The following is a 21,840-nucleotide window of genomic DNA, read 5'->3' as shown; positions in this document are numbered from 1 at the left end:
ACTTTGCAGCAGCGGCTCGCTGGGACGATCAGCTGATTTGCTGGGAGCAGCAGCCGTGGATTGCGGGCCAGGGGCACGGGAAAGGACAGAATTTGTGATGGGGAAGTTGTTCCTTGCTGGGCTCACAGCGTGATGCACCCCCGGGGGTGTCCAGCTCCCGGTTCTCACCTTGAGCAGGACACCCCCAGCACAGGGAAGGTCACCCATGGCTCACCCAGCCACGGTCCCAAAGCTGTGCCAGCTCCCCAGTAAAAATATCAGTTCTGCTGCCCAGCCTGAGGGTGCCATGAATGTCCCTTGTCCTTTGGTACAGTCATGTCCGACCGAGAGGGACTGGCTCTGTCCCCAGGGCACCTGCAGGATGCTGGGAGACCCCAACCTGCCTCTCTGCCATCCCTGCTGCTCCTTTCCCAACCCCTCCATCTCTCCCAGGGCTGGGAACCACTCTGAGCACAGAGCTTGGGGTTCCCTGGTGCTGCACAGAGGACCCAGGTCAGGAACCACATCCTGCTCAGGGTGCAGCTTGTCCCATCCTCCTGTCCAGAATCTTTTCTGGGACCTTTCCCCAGCTCCTTTCACTGGGATCCTGCTCAGCCGCTTGCTCCCCAGCCTGACTGAAACCCGGGGTTGTCTTGATGATGTCCACAAGCTTTGTCTTGACTGGATTTTGGGGTTCTGGAACAAGACTCTGTAACTCTGTAACTCTCACCCCCCTTCCCCTTCCCTTCAAGGCAAGGCTGCAATTCCCTCCTCATCCAACCCCGTGATGAGCTTTGGGATCAGCCCCAGTGCTGACCAGCATGACCTGGGCACTGAGGAATGGGGGAAAACTCATGGAAAGGAGAGCAGGGAGCAAGCTGGAGAGCTGCAGCTGCTCCCAGAGCCTGCCTGGAGCTGCCCCTGCTGCTCCTCCAGGCACTCAGGCTCTCCATGGGGTGCTCCAGGGTGCTGAGCACCACGCTGGGTTAATGAGCTGCTGCAGTGGGAAGGGAGGGGCAGATCCTGGGTTGGAAAGACCTTGGGGTGGCCTTGGGCAGATTTATGGCCCAGAGCTGCTGCAGTGTGCTGTGGGGTGTGTCCCTGTGCAGGGGACACTGTCACCCAGGGACAGCCTGGAGGGACCTCCTGTGGGTGTGTGGGGTGGGCAGGACCCCAGCTGGGGGCTCTGAAGCTCCATGGGGTGACAGAAGGGAGGGCACCACAGTCCTGGGATGGAGGAGCCCCCCCAGGCTCTGTGGGAAGGAGCAGCTGCTTGCACAGCACTACTGAGGTGGAACCTGCTCTGCTCTGCACCTGAGATGTGAGAACATTTCTCTCCCAGCTGGAAACTTGACTGGAAAGTTCTTTCTTGCCCTCTGCAGCAGCCCCTGGGGTCAGTGCTCAGATTGGAAAACTGCACAGCCACCCAGGAGCTGTCACCATCACGTCCCCCTGGGCTGAGCTGGGTTCCACGTGCCCTTGGAAGCGTTCAGGGCTCCAACCAAACCCTTCACCCCCAGTTTTGGCTCTGGGTGTGGCTGCTGGGAGCTGCCCAAGGGAGGAGGAAAGGTCAGTGTAGCACAGTGGGGCCGCACGTTAATGCAGCCTCTGTCACATCTTGTTTCACTTCTCTTCAGTGACCATGGAGCTGCTGGGTGAGTCCAGAGGAGGCCACGGGGATGCTCCAAGGGCTGGAGCCAGGCTGGCAGAGCTGGGGGTGCTCATCTGGAGAAGGGAAGGCTCCAGGGAGAGCTCAGAGCCCCTTCCAGGGAATAAAGGGGCTCCAGGAGAGCTGGAGAGGGACTGGGGGCAAGGGATGGAGGGATAGGACACAGGGAATGGCTTCACTGCCAGATGGGATATTGGGAACATGTGAGGTGGGCAGGGCTGGCACAGAGCAGCCCCTGGATCCCTGGCAGTGCCCAAGGCCAGGCTGGAACACCCTGGACAGTGGGAGGTGTCCCTGCCATGGCAGGGCTGGGACTGGATGAGCTTTAAGATCCCTTCCCACCCAAACCCTGCTGGGATTACGATGATTCTTTGATCTCAGAGGCAATTTTGTGATGTGCCCTTGAGGTCTAAGACTCCCACCCTGGCAGCTGGAGCTCCATCCCCTGGGGCTGCTGTGAGCAGCAGGGTCCTGCTCTTGGCCACGCTGTCCCTGTCCCTGTCACACCAGCAGCCCCAGGGATCCCTCCATGCCCTCAGTGCAGCCTCTCAGGTGGGGTCAGGGCATGCAGGGCCCTGCTTGGGGCACAGGGAGGAGCACCCAGCCCTGTCCTGTCTCCTACGGGTCCCTTCCTCCTCCTGCTCCTCTTCTCATCCTCCAGGTCCCTTTTAAACCCTCCAAGTGTCTTTACAGACTGCAGGGCTGGGATTTCCATGCTGGAGTGGGCTTGCAGGGCATTGCATGTGGGTGTTCACAGCTCTATTAATGAGCTTGGGTGCCTCAGCAGGAGGAGTTCCCAGCCTCTCCAGAGCTGGAGAAGAACATCCAATCCCCTCGGCAGCCACTGCTCCGAGAATCGCCTCTGAAAGCCTCTGCAAATTGGAATGAAAATGTTTATCCTGCAGAAAATGGTTCTGCTTTGGCTTGGTGTGAACCACAACACTGACTCCCATCAGATCCTTGTTCCATCAGGGTTTATCCCCCAGGGAGTGAACAAGAGAGGCAGGGGAAAAAGCAGAAGTGTTTCCTGTCCCAGAGAAACGCAGCTGGAGCAGCCAGGAAGGGTTAGAGCTGCAGCAGGAGGTGGGGCTGGGAGGGGAGGATGGTCCCAGGGTGGGAAATACCTGAGAGACATTGGGGTGATTGAGGGATGCAGACAGAGGCAGGAAAGCCAGGGAAAAGGGAGATCCTGAATCAGAAATGGCATCCAAAACACTGGGACTGAGATCCCAAAGGTTCCCTGGAGCTGAGCCTCAGAGTCCCAGGACTTCAGGAGCTACCCTGGAATCCCAGAGGCTGCAGAACCCCACAGGGGCTCTGGTGAGGCCCCAAAACCTCAGAACTTCAGAAGCCCTGAGGGTCCCATGGAGATCCCAGAGCTGTGGGGCTGCAGTGAGCCACAAATGGGACCCCAAAGTTACAAGGACAAGATCCTGGAGAGACCCCAGAGTCCCAATGGGATCCCAAATCTGCAGGGACCCCTGAGTGCCTTGGGGACACTCCAGGGCCCTGTAGCACCAGGGACACCCCAGATCCCTGCAAACACCCCCAGACAGACCCCAAAGCTCTGGGCTGCAGGGACCCCTGAGTGCCTGGGGAGACCCCAAAACCCCAAATGAGACCCCAAAACTCCAAAATTAGGGCCTGGGGAAATCTCAGAGGGATCCCAAAGCCTTGGGGGACCCCCAGCTATGTCCCCGCCCAACCCAACAAGTTAAACCCCCCTAAAAGCCTTTGGGCAGTGTTGGATGCCAGAAATTGGAATTTTTGAGCTTTCTGTGCTGTCTGGCACCGATCCCCAGGAGAACAGTGCCTTGGCTAAATCTTCCAAAATTGAGTGATGGAGTTAAAATCATGGGTGTGTGATTAAATAAAAGTGTGTGATTTCACATGGTAAAAGGTTTTAAATTTGCAGTTTATATAATATAATGTATAAAATGAAATGGAGGATTTGGGGTGTTGTGTCCTTTTGGTGTTCTTCTTAATAATTTCAAGTAATTGTTTCTAGTTAGTGCTGCACTGCAGGTCACAGAAATTATTAGGTCAAAAACATAAATAATAAAAATATTAATTCTCTATTGAACTATTTAGCTTTAAAAACCTTGTAACAAGCTAGATTCATTTCCCTTTTGCTCACTTTTAGCTGGTAGCTAAAAGTATTGCTGAACTCCCTATACTTTAAATAACATTTAATAAACAACCAAGCCCAAACACGGAAAAAATTCATCTCCTTTGCGTTTTTAATCCGAATAAGGGATAAAAAAATCTGAATAAAAGAAAAAAGAAAACCCAAACAAACCAACCTACATTCAAGCCACACCTTTACAGGGCAGTGCCACCCCACTCGGCTGTCCCCCTCACGGGTGACATCCCCACTCGCTGGTGCAGTCTGGGGCTCGCCCGCTGGGTGTCACACGCGCTCCACGGAGCGCAGCGACAGCGACAGCGCCGGGAAAGGCACAGAGAGAGCAGGGGGACGCTGCTGGTGGCCGCTGATGTCACCAGCTCGGCTGAGAGGGGGCGATCTCCAGAAATGTTATTGTTAAACAGAGGATGGGGTGAAAATTTTCCTCCTCCTCCTCCCTCCGGGCGCTGCCATCGCATCCCTGCTGCCCCCGAGCCCTCCCGGTTTGGGGACAGAGTGGGGACATCCTCAGGCACCCCGAGCCCTCCCAGTTTGGGGACAGAGCAGTGACTTCCTGCCCCTCCGACCTCCAGGTTTAACACGGAATTTTTGTTGTCCCTTCGGGAGTTTCTGGTGTCAGGAACGGTGGCTGTGTGTTTGGGGGTGCACCCTCCCCAGCCGTGGTCTCCCCAAACTCCCTCCCTGCTCCCCCACATTTTTGCCATGCCGTGATTAATGTCCTGAGTCCCCCTGAACCCTCTGCCACTCCCTCCTGTCCCTGTACTGTCACCCTGTGTCCCGCCTTTCTGCTCTCTGTTCTTTGTTTTAACCAAATTCTCCTCCCCAGGGCTGCTCAGGGCACAGCCAGGCTCGTGTCCCTTTATTTTTTTAACCTGGAGCATCCCTCCCTGCCCATCCTGGTCCCCTGCACCACCCCTGGCTCCCCAGACTGCCCCCCTGCTGCCCCAAATTATCCCCACATTATTGCCATGCTGTGATTCATGTCCTGAGTCCCCCTGAACCCTCTGCCACTCCCTCCTGTCCCTGTGCTGTCACCTTGTGTCCCCCCTTCCTGCTCTCCTGCCCCTCACTCTTTTTTTTTTTTTAAGCTAAATTCTCCTCAGAGCTGCTCAAGGCACAGCTAGGCTCGTGTCTCCCCCTTTTTTTTTGCCCTGCAGCATCCCTCCCTGCCCACCCTGGTCCCCTGCACCACCCCTGGCTCCCCAGACTCCCTCCTCCACATCCCAGTCAGGAATTTGGCACCCACAGCCCCAGGCTTGCCAGGCCAAGGCTTATTTGCACAGAGCCCCAGCCGGGCATCAGGATGATTTAAAAGGACTGTGAAAAATGTAGTTATTTTTTCCCCTTTCAGCTGCAAGTCAATACTCGGGGAAGGATGTTTAATTATCTTTGTCACCCTCCTAAATCTCTTTATGAGAAGGTTTGGCTGCAAATCTCCACATCATTTCAAAGTTATTGGCTAGCGCGGCGCACAGCGACACAGTAAATTAGCGAGGGTGCTCCCACCACTGCCGGGCCTGCACGTGCCTGCTGCCCTCCTCCCGGGGCTGTGACAGCCTGGGTGGCACCAGGGGACCCCCTGCCAGCCCGGGGCTCGGGGTTGGAGTCCCCTCTGGGTGTGGTTGCCGTGCCCTGGTACCCGCCCCATCCCTGGGGATGCGGGGTGGAGAAGCCAGGGGGGCCAGGGGACAGCCAGGGCCACCCCAGAGGGACACCCTGCACCCTGAGCTCTGTCACCCAACCCCAGACCTCCCTCCCAGACACTTCCCAGCTTTGGGAATGCTGTCCCCAAAGCCAGGCTGTGGTTCCTTGGTGCAGGATCATGCTGGGATGGATGGATGGATGGATGGATGGATGGATGGATGGATGGATGGATGGATGAAGCTGAGGCATCCTAAAAATGCCGGGTCCACCTGGCTGCTCTGAGCCCCCTGCTGGGTTGAGACCCAGAGCTGCCATTCCCAGAGCAGGAGCCACCCCTGGGTGCTGCAGGGTGCTGGCCACGGGCCAGTGAAAATGCAGGCACAGAAAATGAGTGCTCTGCACCCATCAGCATCCCTGGAGGCAGCACCCAGCTCCTCACACAAAACCACCCGAGCCAGGGCCGGGCTGGAGGCTCGAGATATGCCAGAACAAAATCCCACCTTGCCGATAATGCCTTTTATTGGACTAGGTGACACGCAGGCTTTAGGGGGATAGCGGGAGAATCCTCTCGGCTCATCCGCAGAAAGGATTTCCTTTCACAGCCCTCCCGGCGGCTTGTCAGTCCCTGAAGAGTTATTTATTCCCTCCCGACGCGGGGCTGTGGCTGCCGGCAGCTCAACACGGCCCTGCCCCTCTTTGCTGCTTACAAAGATTACGCCGCCTCGGAATAAGCTCCGTGCAGCGCTGCTGCCGTCGCATCAGACAGGGGCTAATCAGAAAATTAGCAGGGAAAAAAAACTTTGTGGCAGGAATTTATCTGCGGCTGCTGCTGCTGCTGCTCCCACACCCAGCCCTCGGGGCAAAGCTTGCTTGGATTGCAGCGCTGCAGGATGGGGAAAAATCATCTCATCCCATCCCTGCCATGGCAGGAGCACCTTTCAGTGCCCCAGGGTGTTCCAGCACCATAAACCTGGTCTTGGAATCGAGGGGCAGCCACAGCTGCTCTGGGCACCCTGTGCCAGCCCTGCTCACCCTGCCAGGGAACAATTCCTGCCCAAAATCCCATCCAGCCCTGCCATTCCCTGTGCTCCCGATTCTGAGTTAACACAGCAGGAAAAGATCACAGCAGGTCCGGGTGTGAGCCAGGCTGGGAGAGCTGGGGGTGGGAAGGATCCAGGGAGGTCCTGGAGTCTCTTCCAGTGCCCAAAGGGTTCCAGGGGAGCTGGAGAGGGACTGGGGACAAGGGATGGAGGGACAGGACACAGGGAATGGCAGGGCTGGGTGGGATTTTGGGCAGGAATTGTTCCCTGGCAGGGTGGCAGGGCTGGCACAGGATGCCCAGAGCAGCTGTGGCTGCCCCTGGATCCCTGGCAGTGCCCAAGGCCAGGCTGGAGCACCCTGGGGCAGTGGGAGGTGTCAGCTCTGGCACTGGGAGCCATTCCCTGTGTCCTGTCCCTCCATCCCTTTGTCCCAGCTCCCTCTCCAGATCTCCTGCAGCTCCTTCGAGGCCACCCTGAGCTCACCCCAAAGCTCCTCCTGTGCCAGGGGACTGGCAGGGCTGTGCCAGGGGCGGTGCTGGGGGCAGGGATGTCTCAGGGTGATTAAAATGCGCCGTTTGTGGTGTTCAAACCCCGGCGTCAGGGAGAGTCACGGAGCACTGAGCTAGAAAATGGCATTTCCAGCCCCGGCCTTTGCAGAGTTCCTCAGTGCCACGGGCGTGTCCAGCGAGGGGACACGCACAGGGGGAGGGCAGGGACCCCATCCCACTGCCCCCCACCCTACAGACCCTCTGTGGGAGCCCAAACACAGCCAGAGGGGTAGGATAGGGACCCCACTGTCCCCAGCCCTACAGACTCTCTGTGGGACCTCAAACACAGCAAAAAGGGGACGGCAGGGACCTCTCCCCACTGTCTCCAGCCCTACAAGGATCTCAAACACAGCAAAAAGGGAAGGGCAGCGACCCCTCCCCACCGCCCCCAGCCCTACAGACCCTCTGTGGGACCTCAAACACAGCAAAAACGGGACGGCAGGGACACCTCCCCACTGTCCTCAGCCCTACAGACCTTTTGTGGGACCTCAAACACAGCCGGAGGAGTAGGGCACAGACCCCTCCCCACTGTCCCCACCCTACAGCCCCTCTTTGCCATGTCCCACACAGGCAGAGGGTGAGGGCTGGGATCCTTTCCACCACCCCCAGCCCCACAGCCCCTCCCTGGACCCCAAACACAGCGAGAAGGGGAGGGCAGGGACCCCTCCTGGGCAGGGACCCCTCCCCACTGCCCCCAGCCCCTCGGAGGGACCCCAAACGCAGCCACATGGCAGCTCGGGGCTCTCGCTGGGATGCCCGAGCCCCATGCAGCTCAGCGCTGTGTCACAGAGCTGTTGGTGGCACCGAGGGTGGCACGGGGACCGTGCTGCCATCGCCGTGTCCCTGCCCCGCGTGGCCACTGCCACAGCCCCAGTTTGGGAATGTCGGGTCCAGCCGTAGCAACAGTTACCACGATTTCCTTTCCCCATTCCCTTTTCCCGGCTCCATCGCCTTCCCACGGCAGCTCTGGCGCTGCCGGGGATGTGTTTACAGGCAATTAAAGCTCATTAATTGCACGCAAGAAGAAACAGAAGCCCCGCGGCAATACGGGAGGGGTGAGTCCCGCAGGGGACAGAGCCAGCCCCGGCCATGCCTGGCACATGCAGAGGGATGAGCGGGGTCTGCACCCCCGGGGTGATGATGGGGGACGCTCTGATGGGTGTCACCTGCTCAGCACCACTGTGGGGACATCACCCCGAGCACAGAGTGATGCCAGCACCAAGCTGAGGGGCAAAGGGGGGAAGCAGCTCCTCCTCCAGGGGGTACCAGCCTCACATTCCCCTCTCCAGCCCAGCGCTGCGCCCGGGGGATGAATTCAGGAGGGAGCAGGATCTTGCTCGAGGCTCTCTCCGCACGTGTCTGAGCAGAGCTGGCACCGGCAGGGGCCGAACCGCTGCTCCCGAGCTGGGGAAAACATCGGGAAAACATGGGGAAAACAATAGCGTTCGTTAGCAGGAGGAGAAAAACCTCGCGGGCTGAAATGAGGCTTTGATTGGGAACAGATGCAGGGGGGAAGGTACCGGCATGGAGCGGGCACGGGGCCAGGCGACAGCAGGGGAGGGAAGGGAAGGAAAGGAAAGGGTCCCTTCCCACTGTCCTGCCTGCTCCAGGGCTGTCCTGGCCGGGAACAGGATGGAAGGGCACCTGGGATGCACCTGGATGCTGGACACAGCTCTGGTTCAGGGATCCCCTCATCCCTGCCGTCCCCTGGCTGCCTGGGGTTCAGGGATCCCCTCATCCCTGCCGTCCCCTGGCTGCCTGGGGTCGCTCTGGGGGTGCTGCAAGCCCAGGAGGGATGTGGGACTGCGTGTGAGGCTGAGCTCTGTGCCCCACACGCTGCTGCAGGGCCAGCACGAAAAGCACAGGAAAATCCTGGTGTGGCTTCCAGCTCATCTTCCTCTCTTCTTCCTCCTCAGCCGTGCCAGGCTGAGACTAAGGGCACAGCTCAAAGTAAAGACTAACCACGCTGCTGGGATCCTGTGCCCTGCTGCCCACAGAGCCTGGTGTGCTGGGTCTGGGCAGAGGTGCCAGGGGCACGGTGCTGCCAGCAGGGCATGATGAGGGCTCAGCAGGGCCTGACCCTGTGTCAGCTCTCTCTCCTTCCCTCCCTCCCTCCTGCAGGGCCCTGATGGAGGTTTGTGAGGGGAGCAGGAGGTGCAGGAGGGGTGTGGAGTTGCCCCCATTCCTGATCCCTGGTTGCCATTCCCCGCTGGATCTGAGCTCGGGAATGTCTTGCCGCCATCAGGAGGGAGAAGAGAGAACCACGGTGCCCTTTGGAAGGCCCCAGATTCCCCCAACATGACCTGCAGAGGGTCCTCACCCTCCTCTGAGGCAGCACAAACCTTTTCCCCTCCCAGCTCCAGCTCCCAAGGCCGGCAGGCGGCCATGCCCTCATTCCTGCCAAGGGGAGAGATGCAGGAGGGTGGGAAGGGATGCAGAGCTCACCCAGCGATCCTGCTGGGTCAGATCACCCAGGTCACCCCACCAGGTCACCCCAGAGCTGGGGAAGCTTCCAGAACCACCCACCCAAGCCCAGATCACCCCACCAGGACATCCCAGAGCTGGGGGTGCTGCCAGGACCCATCTGGGAAGGGCTGACAGGATCAATACTCACATGAACCAGAGAATCCCAGGGAGTGGGAAGGGCTCCATCCACCTCTCCCCTGGTCGTGTGACAGCAGCACCAGCACCTCTGGAAGCTGCTTGGCCCATTTTAACCCTTTCCTGGCAGGGCTGGTTGCCAACAGCCCCCCCGTCCCCCGCGCTCCCCGCCCTCGGCAGCGGCTCCGGCGGGAGGCAATCGGCAGGAGCGCGCTGCGGAGCGGCGCTTTTCTTCTCTAATCTTCTTATTTCATTTTAGCATTTACAATACAGCCAGCCGGTAATCCTGACATCAAACACGCCACGCGCGCTTGCAAGCCGCGCCGACGTCAGGCTGGCAGGAGCTGCCAGCTCCGACGGCTGCAGATAACACGGGCAGGAAAGACAAGGAGAGCGGCTCCGGCAGCAGGATGAGCTGGCACCGAGCCCTCCAGAGCCCCTGGGCCACCCACAAGGTGCCCCTCGGGGGCAGGAGCCACCCCAGGGTGGTGAGGTTGGGGTGAGGTGGGTGCTGGTTGTGCAGGGAGGGTTTGAGTTGTGAGGGGTTGGTGGCGAAGTCACTCAAAGTGGCAGAGCTGGGTGACACTGCTGGTGCCCACTCACCCATCCCGAGAGCTGCATGGAGCTCTGGCATCCTGGGGAGCAGAGCTGGGCACCTTTAGGTGGCCCCAGTGCCACCCCAGGGCTCGAGGCTCTTCCCAGTCCTCACTGGAGCATCCTTTGGTTTCCAGGTGTGGCAGCTGGAGCTTGGCTGGGGGACCAGGGGAGTGCTGGGATGTGCAGGGCTGGGGGGACAGCTGTGACAGATGTGCAGGGCTGGGGGGACAGCGTGTGACACCCACACCCACGGGCCTCACCCTCGTGGGTGCAGGCAGAGAGCCAAGGGCAGGACAGCTCGTGGTGCCCATGAGTCCCTGTCCCCAGTCCCATCACCAGCTCCTCTCTGATGGACACCAGCTGCTGGCACAGCAATTCCTCAGCCTGGGCATGCTCAGTGGTTGTCCTGGATCCATAGAAGTGTCCAAGGCCGGGCTGGATGGGGTTTGGAGCTCTCTGGGATGGTGGAAGATGAACTTTGAGGCTCCTTCCAACCCAACCTGAATTATTCTGGGATTCTGTGCAACGCTTCCCTGCTCCCAGTGCAGTGACACAGATCCACCAGCCTCTGCAGAGCTCCTGGGGTGGCTTTTCCATCCCACCTTGGTGTCCTGAACTGATTTCCTGCTGCTGGGAGATTCCTGGAGTTCCCTTGGAGCTGAGATGTTCCTCAGTGCTGGATCAGGGGAGGGAAGCAGGAAATGATGAATCCCCTCTCAGGCCCTGCTGAGGGTGAGATCCCTGCCTGGATCCCTCTCCTGACAGGTACTGAGGGCACTCTGAGGCTTTGCCCTGTGCCCACACAGCTTCACCATCCTCCTCCTCAGCCCATGGAGGGGGAAAGAGCCCAGCAAACCCAGACAGCAGCAGGAGGTGTGAGGATTGAGCAGGAGGAGAAGGATTCGTGTCTCCATGCACACCCCAAAGCTCCTCCTTGCTCTGTGCTCTGGTGTGGGGTCACCTCCCACGGAACAGCCTCAGCTCTAATCCACGTCTCAATATTTAGGATTTAATCAGCACTGAACTAAGTAGCTCCTTTGTTTATTTTTCCCCCCCTCCTTTTAAGGCAGCGAAGAGCTGCGACTCAATAGGAATTAATTTGCCTAATTAGCGTCTTCGGGAAGCTCTCCCTCCTGCGCATGCCCCGACTGGGGGGGATTCCAGACTTTGGGGATGCTCTGTGGAGGCTGCGAGCTGCCCAGGATCCTTCCCTCACCTCCTCCTGCCCCAGCCACCATCGGGGGGTGCCCGTGGCCGTGGTGGCACCCCCGGGGTGGGCACGGGGCGGGGGCCGGCCCGGGGCTGCGGGAGCGGGCGGCTGCCAGGGAAGATGAATGGTTTTAATCACACCGCTTACAGGGCACCATCTGAAGTTTCGTGTAAGTTATGATAGCGACAGTTTGCACGAAAATTGTATTTCCAGGCTTCATTGACTGGCTTAATGAGAATCTTTACGTGTCAGATATTAAATTAAGAAATTAAAGAGCTGTTTCGGTGTGTATAGACTCCTTCCCTCGCACTGAGCTGCTTCTTCCAGATCAATCAGGAACGCGCCTCTAGAAAAGATGGGAGAAGCCTTTGATTTTCTGTCACCGGGGAAGTGAATCTAATACGCGTTGGCACCTAATTCATGTTTTATTAAAAGGCGTGAGGTGGATGCTGCCGGCCCCCGCCTCTGCCCGCTGCCCTCTGCGGGAGGAGGGAGCAGCCCCGGCACCGCCAGCCTCGGCTCTGAGCACTGCCTGGCTGTCACACGCGTCCCAAATGCCACCATCCCGGGGCTGGGGACACCGGGAGGTGCCAGGTGCTAACCAGAGATTAGGGTCAGCTCGTTGGAACCACCAGGTTGGAAAACGTTGCTGCTCTCTTGTGTGGCATCCCTGTGCTGGCTGAGTTTGGCCTGAATTCCCTGAGTTTTGGTCTCTTCCCTCTGGTTTTGCTGGGAATGTTGGGCCAACAACTGGCAGCTGGAATGGGGAAGGTGTCACAGCCATGGGGTGGCCAGAGGACGTGGAGCAGGGCTGGGCATGGACAGGTTCTTGGGCACTGTGAGCTGGATGGGGCAGAGAATCCCTGGGTGGATCAGACACTGGAGACAAAGAGCTGGCACAGGGATGTGGAGAGGGACCCCAGGGATCAGTGTCCCAAGGCAGGGACACCCAGTACAGCAGGGATGAGGACAACCAGGGACACCAAGGATCAGTGTCCCGAGGCAGGGACACCCAGGACAGCCAGGGACACCAGGGATAAATCCCCCTGCTCAGAGGCACGCAGGGATTCTGGAAATAACCCCTGGAGCAGGGACATGCTGGGACAGGGCAGATAAGTTGGGGACACCAGGCAGCTCAGTGAGAGCCCAGATGGGATGTGGCTGTGTTTCCTGATCCACCTGCACCCTGTCACGGAGGACCTTGGGGACACTTTGGTCACAAAAGGGGGACAGGGGCCCCAGTGCCTGCCCAGTGTGCTTGGATGGAGTCCTGGCACTCTCCCAGTCCCCTCACACACCTCCACCGTCCAAAGCTGCAGGTGAGGAGAGGAAGGTGCTGTTCCAAACAATCTGTCAGGGCAGGAAAAATCCCTCTCTGGGCCTCTGAGCACCACCATCCATCTTCTGCTCCCTGTGCCCTCCCTGGCTTCTCCTTGTGCGGGGAAACTTGGTGTAAACAGCTTAATTTGGGGCTAATGTGAGTGGTGACACCGTGTGCTGTGTCACCCATCCATTCAGCCAGCCAGGCCCCATCAGTCATTCAGGCCTTTCACTTTTTGGTGTCACAATCAGAGGGGATCAACCTCTCTGGGCTGGGCTTGCTGTGAGTCCCTCAGACCCATGGCCAGGGACCCTGCAGGAGCCTGGTCCCAGTGTCACCAGCCCTGTCCTCACTCTGTGTCCCCACAGGAGCCTGGTCCCAGTGTCACCAGCCCTGTCCTCACTCTGTGTCCCCACAGGAGCCTGGTCCCAGCATCACCAGCCCTGTTCCCACTGTGTGTCCCCACAGGAGCCTGGTCCCAGTGTCACCAGCCCTGTCCCCACTCCCTGTCCCTGGTGCCACTCACAGCGTTGCTCCCACATCCCTTGTGGCTGCCAAAGGGGACGTGGGAGAAGCCGGACCCGCGGTGCCCGCTCCAACAAGGGCTGAGTGCCAGGATTCCTGTAGGGATGATGCCCCCAGGCATCCTGGCCCGGCAGGACCTCGGTGCCGCTGTCCCCAGGCCATGGCCAGGCTGGCCGAGGTGCTGTCCCCGCCGTGCCAGCCCACCCCGGCAGCCGGGCACCCCGCTGGCCCTGCCTAAATGTCTCATTAAAGAGATTTGCGGGGCTGCTGAGCCGGGCTGTAATCTGGCGCTTACCGTTCATTTGTTCCAGCGTCTCAGGCAGTCGGCAAAGGTCGTTGGATCTTTAATTACGGGGAGACAAGCGGCGGGCGCAGCGGGGAGGAGGAAAAGCTGCGGGCAGGCGGCCCGAGAGCGGCGAGCGCGGATAACGAGGGGGATGCGCTCTGCTCTGCCCTCAGGAGCCGGCCGGCGACACGAGCCGCCTTGTCACAGCGCCCTTGTCACAGCCTGGCTGCGCAGTGACCGCAGCCTCGCCGGGCATCGCCTCCTTCCTCATCCTCCTCCTTTTTGGCGGTGCCAGCCGCGCAGCCCGGCTCTCCTCCTTCCTCCCGTGCCGTGTGCCCTGCCCTGAATGCACGGACAGGCTGTGCCGGGGTCACATCAGCTGCGACAGAATTCCCAGCTGGCAAAACCCCTGGGATGTGTTGGCATCCAGGAGCCCGCGGGTGCTCCCTGTCCCCAAAGCCGTGTGGGGTGGGGGTGGCTGGGGGTGCGGGGGGTGGGCTGAGTGTTCGAATCCCTGGGGGTGTTTCCCCAACGTCCCCATCCCACAGAATGTGCGTGGATGTGTGCACAGACACGCCTTGGATGGAGCTCTGAGCCACCCGGAGCGGTGCAAAGTGTCCTGCTCATGGCAGGGGGTGGAACGAGATCCTTCGAGGTCCTTTCCAACCCAAACCTCTCTGGGATTGCACATTTTAGGATCCAGGCTGAATGCGCGCACGCCTGGCTCGGTGTGTGAGCCCCGAGTGCCCCAGAGGCTCCCGAGGGTGTGGCGTGGCTCTCGGGGCTCCCGGGAGCGGCTGGCAGCAGGATGGGCTGCAGGGACTGTCACCCCATTGTCCCTCCCCTGCCTGCTCCGGGCTGTCACCTCCCGTGTGACACCTGGGATCAGCGCCTGACACCGGGAACGAGGCGCTCCGGGCTGCGCTGGGTTTGGGGTGATTGTCAGGGACCGTGACTGTGCTGTCACCTCTGTCCCCCTGCCCCTTGCTCTGCCTGGCCCCGTCCCCGCAGCCTGGGGGTGGCCGGGCGATGCCGTGTGCGCTCCCGCTGTCCCCCCCGCTGTCCCCCCCGCTGTCCCCCCCGCTGTCCCCAAGGGCTGCCAAACGTGCCGGGGGGTGCAAAGGCTCTGCCCTCCCGTGCCAGGGGTCCCCGCGGCGCTCGGAGTGCCCCCGGCACTGCAGCCTGAGTGACAGCTTGTCGCCTTAATGAGCCGCGCTGCCGGCCCCGATGGCTGACACCCGCGGCCACCTCCTCGGGCCATCCCCGGGGAGCTCCGGGCTGGCTGGGGGTGACACTGATGCCATCCTTTCTCCTGAACGTCACTGGGAAGCTACCTGGCTTTTCCTGAGCCCGGCAGTCTGGGGGTTCCAGGAGTGTCCCCTGCCTGTCCCCAGCTGTCCTGGGCAGGGCGGGAGGGGCTGAGCCCGCCGGGGCTGCAGGTCACGGTGGGCTCTGGGCACCCTGAGAGGTTCTGGGGCACAGCCTCCTCCTCCTGCCTCAGTCCCACCGTCCCTGGAGCATCCTCCTGCCTTGGCATGGATGTTCTGGAGCATCATTTGCCTCAGTGTCATCGTTTTTAGAGCATCCTCTGCCTCAGCATCAACATTTTTAGAGCATCCTCTGCTTCAGTTTCACCATTTCTGGAACATCCTCTGCCTCTGCATTTTTAGAGCATCCTGCTGCCTCAGTATCACCATTTCTGGAGCATCCTCTGCCTCATTATCACCATTTCTGGAGCATCCTTTACCTCAGTATCAACATTTTTAGAGCATCCTCTGCCTCAGTATCACCATTTCTGGAGCATCCTCTGCTTCAGTTTCATCATTTCTGGAACATCCTCTGATCAGTACCATCATTTTTAGAGCATGCTCTGCCTCTGCATTTTAGAACATCCTGCTGCCTCAGCCCTCCCCTTCTAGAGCACCCCCTTCAATCCCATCTCAGCATTTCTGGAGCACCCTCTGCTCAGTTCCTGCATCACTCCAGCTGTGCCCACGGTGCCAGATCCAGCTCCCAGCCCCATCCTTTTCAGCACTGAGAGGGCTCATCCCGTGTTCCCCTCTCCCATCCCTCTCCCTTCCTCCCATGTCTCCCTTGAAGACTCACATGCCTAATCCTCTTGTTAGCCTCTCCCTTCATCTAAAACCAATATGCAGCTAAAGGCTGGAAATAATTAATTGATCAATTAGATAGAGAACTGTCTGTGCTTGTAGCACAGGAGGAGGGGGGGCTGTGCCAGCACACCTGGGTGTGCTCTGTGTCCTCTGTGCCCACCCCTGGGTGTGCTCTGTGTCCCCACAGGAGGGGACAGGCCACCAGCCTAGGTGACCATGGGTGCAGGCCAAGGCACCTCACGCCTGTGCCACATGGTGTGACACAGTGACACCAAAGCTGGGAGGGAGCAAGAGCTCCAAATCCTACCCAGGAGGGGCTTCTTCACCCTGGCATCCCCAACACTCCCCTCCTCCTGGCTGCTGCTGTGCCTGGGTGCTGTCCCAGAGCACACATTAGGGTGCTGAGTGCCTGGAGGGGTCCCTGCTGTCACCACAGGGGTTCCCAGCTGTCCCCGTGGGGTCCCAGCACCCCGAGGGGGGGCTGCCAGGGAGGCTGGGTGCTGCAGGGAAGTAAATAATGCAGCAAACCCATGTCTGCCAACCCCCTCCTCCCCGAGCTTTGAAAAGCAACACATTACCCTGATCTCCAGACATGAGTTTTTGTCACCAAACAGGGTGATGAGGAGACTTTGAAGCAAATACAAACACCGGGAAAGGGAATACATAAGAAGAGAGTCGCGTGTTCTCTTCAGAAAACAATTGCGGTGTCAACTACATGGAGCAGCTCCGTGGAGGGGGAGCTGCTAACCAGGAAGCTGACAGCCCCAAACGCTGGGAATTATCATCCAAAGAACGAAATCATCCCCCTGCTGACAGGGCTGCAGCATCTTCCCCTTTCCAGGTCACCCAGGGTTCCCCTTGCCCCACACTCTGTGCTCTGTGTGTCCCCCTTCGCACCCCATCGCTGTCCCAGTTGGGGACAGATCCTCTCTTCTCCCTCCTGTGCTTTGTCCCCTGCATGCACAGTCGTGTCTTGCACACCTTGCACCTCCCCCTGCTCTCTGGACACGCTCACACCTCTCCCAGGGCACTCACACCTTCCACACTCCCACCCCACACCCCTGCCGTGAACTCATTCCCTGTGGTCCTGCAGGTCCTCACCTGGGTGTTCCTTTTTCCCTGACACCCTCCCTGGAGCTCCCAAAATAACATTTACCTGTGTAATTTATAGTCTGGGAGATGGCATTTCACCGTCTGGATTGCACCTGGACATTTAACATCAGAATTCGGGCAGGATTTGGGGGTCTGTCCTTAAACCAGGCCCTACTCTGGAAGGGTTCAGGACAGCCCTGGGGAGCTCAGCTTGGGATTCTGCCCCTTCACCCCCTTGGGGGGCAGCGATGATACCTTGGTGTGGGGAGCCCGGGGATGTTGGGGCACAGGGTGGCACCTTGGTGCAGCACAGGGCACCTCCTGGCCTGGAGCTGCAGCTGCACTGGTGCTGCACACGCTGCAGGTGAGCACTCACACCCTGCACGAGCACTCCTCTGCTCACACCCATCCCTGCAGGAGCAAATCTCACTGTTCACATCCATCTCTGCACAAATATTCCTACTATGCTCACACCCATCCCTATAGGAGCAAATCCCACTGCTCACACTCATCCCTGCACAAATATTCCCACCCTGCTCACACTCATCCCTGCACATGCACTCACATCCTTCTCACACTCATCCCTGCACAAATATTCCCACTCTGCTCACATCCATCCCTATATGAGCAAATCCAACTTCTCACACTCATCCCTGCACAAATATTCCCACTTTGCTCACACCCATCCCTGCAGGAGCAAATCCAATTGCTCACATTCATCCCTGCAGGAGCAAATCCAACTTCTCACATTCATCCCCACACAAATATTCCCACCCTGCCCACACTCATCCCTGCACAAGCACTCACATCCTTCTCACACTCATCCCTGCATAAATTTTCCTACCCTGCTCACACTCATCCCCATATGAGCAAATCCAATCTCTCACACCCATCCCTGCACAAATATTCCCACCCTACTCACACTCATCCCTATATGAGCAAATACAACTTCTCACACTCGTCCCTGCACAAATTTTCCTACCCTGCTCACATCCATCCCTATAGGAGCAAATCCAACTTCTCACACTCACCCCTGCCCAAGCATTCCCACCCTGCTCACACTCATCTCTGCAGGAGCAAATCCGACTTCTCACACTCATCCCCACACAAATATTCCCACTCTGCTCACACTCATCCCTATATGAGAAAATTCAACTTCTCACATTCATTCCTGCACAAATATTCCCACTCTGTTCACACCCATCCCTGCAGGAGCAAATCCAACTTCTCACACTCATCCCTACAAATATTCCCACCCTGCTCACACTCATCCCTGCAGGAGAAAATCCAGCTGTTCACATCTGTCTCTATATGAGCACTCCCACCCTGCTCACACTCACCCTGCAGCTGCAAATCCCATTGCTTTCACTCATCCTTGCACAAACACTCAAACGCTGCTCACACCCATCCCTGCACAAATATTCCTACCATGCTCACACCCATCCCTATATGAGCAAATCCAACTTCTCACACCCATCCCCACAAATATTCCCACCCTGCCCACACTCATCCCTGCACAAGCACTCACATCCTTCTCACACTCATCCCTGCACAAATATTCCCACTCTGCTCACACCCATCCCTATATGAGCAAATCCAACTTCTCACACTCATCCCTATATGAGCGCTCCCACCCTGCTCCCACTCAGTGTGAACTCCCCTCTGGCCCTGCATGCCTTGCACACTCACTCAGCCCTGCACACCCCTCCCCTCCCAACCCCCCTCCCCTCTCAGGAACACCCCCTGTGCCCTCCCAGAGCCCCTTGCCCACGTTCCCAGTCCCAGCTCCCCGATCCCCCTGCCCATGCCTGGCACACGTGCATCCCTGCCACCCTCCCAAACGTGCTCCAGGTGCTTCTCAGCCCTTCCTGCACCCCAGGACCCCAAACCCTGCTCATTCCCCCACATCCCTGCGGACCCCTGTCCACATTCCCTGCTCTGCTCATCTCCCATCATCCATCCATCCATCCATCCATCCATCCATCCATCCATCCATCCATCCATCCATCCATCCATCCGTCTCCTGACACCTTCCCTCGCTCCCTGCCGTCTCCCTTCTCCTCCCTCTTTATCTCTGGCTCCCAGCTGCTTCTCGCCCCTCCCTGCTGCTCCCTCCATCCCTCCTCTCCCCATCCCTCGCTCCCGCCGCGGTTATCGCTCCCTCGCACACATCCCTCCCTCCCTCCCTCCCTCCTCCCTCCTTCTCCTCATCCCTTCTCCCCTCCATCCCCACATCCCATCCCTCTCCATCCGCCTCTCTCATATCCAGCCTCGGGACCGCCACCTGTCCCCGCGTTCCAGGGCTCACGTGTCCCCTCGGTGTCCCCTCGGTGTCCCGTTTTACCCCTCTGCCGCTGCCTTTAAAGTTTCAATCAGGCTCGGCAGGGAGAGGCGGGGAAGGCTGCGCCTCCCGCTCCCAGCCCCGCGACGCCGCGCTGCCACTCTGAGTGCTCCCGCCTTATAAATTTTACATTATTACCCTCTTTAAAGTATATAAAATAACTATTCATAAATTATTGAGGGGAAATTTAAAATACTACAAATGTTTATAAATGTTTATCAAGAGGTCTTCAGAAGTGAGCGAGCGGAGCCTGAGTGACTTCCCACGGCTGGCAGGAGCACGGAGCCGCCCCGGCCCTGCCCGAGGGGGGATTTGGGGACAATCCCCAGCTGGGGGCTGGGGCACAATCCCGCAGCCTCCTTCATTCCTGTCCCCGAGGATGCTGAGGAGCAAATCCCGCTCTGTGCTCGGTGTCTGAGTGCTGGTGGGGCTCCGTGTTGGGGGTGATCCCACCCTGGGGCTGTCCCTGGGCAGGGACACACTGCCCGTGCTGCTGGGGACACATCATGTCCAGCTGGGACGTGACCTGATCTGCTGGGGACACGTTGTGACACAGCAGGGAGAGGCCCTGACACACCAGGGACAGGTCCTGCCCTGCTGGGACATGATCTGTCCCACTGGGGACACATGGTGACAGACCAGGGACAAGTCCTGCCCTGCTGGGACATGATCTGTCCCACTGGGGACACATTCTGACAGATCAGAGACAGACCCTGACATACCAGGGACAAACCCTGACACACGAGAGGCAGGTTCTGCCCTGCTGGGGACCTGCCCTGTCCCACTGGGGACACATTCTGACCCATTGCCATTATGTCCTGACACACTGGAGACTTTTCCCAACCCACTGGTGACAAGTCCTACCTCACTGGGACACATCCTGACCCACTGGTGACATGTCCTACCTCACTGGGACACATCCTGACCCTGCTGGGGACACATCCTGACCCAGTGGAGATTTTTTCTGCCCAACAGGAAACGAGTCCTACCCTAGGGAGACATGTCCTACCTTGCTGGGGACACATTCTGCCCCTCTGGGGACACATTCTGCCCTTCTGGGGTCATGTCCTGCCCTTCTAGGAGCATTTCATGACGTCCTAGAGATACATCCTGACACCCTAGAGACACATCCTGACACCCTGGGACACGTTCTGACATCCTGGGGACATGTCCTGGTGTCCCTGGGGCTGGCCCAGTGTCCCCAGTAAGGGACAAAGGGTCACACAACCTCTGTGTCCATGCTTAGCAGTGCTGGCACCTGCTGGGAGCAGGGACAGGTGGCACAGAGCAGAAAAAGCACAGCCCTGGAAGAACCATGGCACAGTCCTGGAATAACCATGGCACAGATCTGGCACAGGCATGGCACAGATCTGGAATAACCATGGCACAGTTCTGGCGTGACCATGGCGCAGTTCCAGCACAGATGTGGCACAGGCCTGACTTAGTTATGGCACATTCCTGGAATGATCATGGCATGGCCCTGGAATAACCATGGCACATTGCTGGAGTAACCATGGCACAGATCTGGCACAGGCATGGCACGGATCTGGTATAGACATGGCACAGTCCTGGGATAACCATGGCACAGTCCGGGGATAACCATGGCACAGATCTGGCACAGGCATGGCACAGTTCTGGAATACCCATGGCACATTCCTGGAATACCCATGGCACAGCCCTGGAATAACCATGGCACATTCCTGGAATAACCATGGCACAGTTCTGGAATAACCATGGCACATTTCTGGGATAACCATGGCACAGTTCTAGAAGAACCATGGCACAGCCCTGGAATAACCATGGCACAGCCCTGGAATAACCATGGCACAGTTCTAGAAGAACCATGGCACAGTTCTGGAATAACCATGGCACATTCCTGGAACAACCATGGCACATTCCTGGAATAACCATGGCACAGTTCTGGAATACCCATGGCACAGCCCTGGCATGACCATGGCACATCCCTGGCACTGTGACCAGCATGCCAACCCCCTGCCCACCCTCTGCTCCTCCTCTCACAGCGCCCCAGGGCTCACCCACAGCCAGGGCGATGCCAGCCAGCTGCCAGGGCAGGACCCACCCACCCAGGGTGACCAGGGCAGCCTTGTCCCCTGCAAATCCCACAACCCACAAGGCCACCGGGAAGGGACAATGCCCGGACTGGAGCCCGTGGCCACCACGGGGTGGCAAAGGAGCTCTGCTGAAGCCCGGAGCGTGCGGGAGCCGGGCGGGGATGCTCAGTGATCCCGGCGCTCCCGACGAGAGCTGCCTGCAGGGATTGTGTTTAAAGCGCCGGCTGATTGGGGTAATCATGGGAGCAGGGAGTGCATTAGCTGGGAAGGTTTATAAAGGGAAATTAAAATAAAATTGGATGTGACAGAAAAGTACATGGAAAATTAGGATAAGAATATGAATATTTATGGCTGCGGGAGCACGCACGGGGAAAGTGCTCCCGTGCTCCAGGCCACCCTCCCTGCCGCGGGGCTGGGGCAGGTGCTGGGGGTGGCACCTGGCTGTGGGCTTGGGGACAGCCCTGGTGGACACTCTTGGTCACTGCTGGTCACTGTTGGTCTCCACTGAGTCTCTTTGTCAGGCACTGCGGGGTGGCGGAGGCTGTGACAGCCCAGTCGTGCTGCCACACATCTCCCATCACCCAGAGGTGTCTGCAGGGCTGGCACGTCCCAGGGCTGGTGGTGACACCCGCACAGGGCCACACAGCTGCTGTGG

The 21,840-nt window shown here is 58.8% G+C and overlaps 1 long non-coding RNA gene across 1 annotated transcript; it reads right to left on the bottom strand.

The window, feature by feature from the left end:
- Positions 1–11,619: 11,619 nt before the first annotated feature.
- LOC117003381 lies at positions 11,620–14,034 on the bottom strand. The gene is made up of 2 exons (XR_004419506.1): positions 13,576–14,034; positions 11,620–11,780 (listed from the first exon to the last, which is right to left on the bottom strand). It is a non-coding gene; the product is annotated as an uncharacterized LOC117003381 (long non-coding RNA).
- Positions 14,035–21,840: the final 7,806 nt, after the last annotated feature.

This window comes from Catharus ustulatus, chromosome 15, assembly GCF_009819885.2.
Source record: "Catharus ustulatus isolate bCatUst1 chromosome 15, bCatUst1.pri.v2, whole genome shotgun sequence".
Lineage (NCBI taxonomy): Eukaryota > Metazoa > Chordata > Aves > Passeriformes > Turdidae > Catharus > Catharus ustulatus.
The sequence above is the reverse complement of the archived record's forward strand: the minus strand, read 5'-3'. Positions and strand labels throughout refer to the sequence as shown.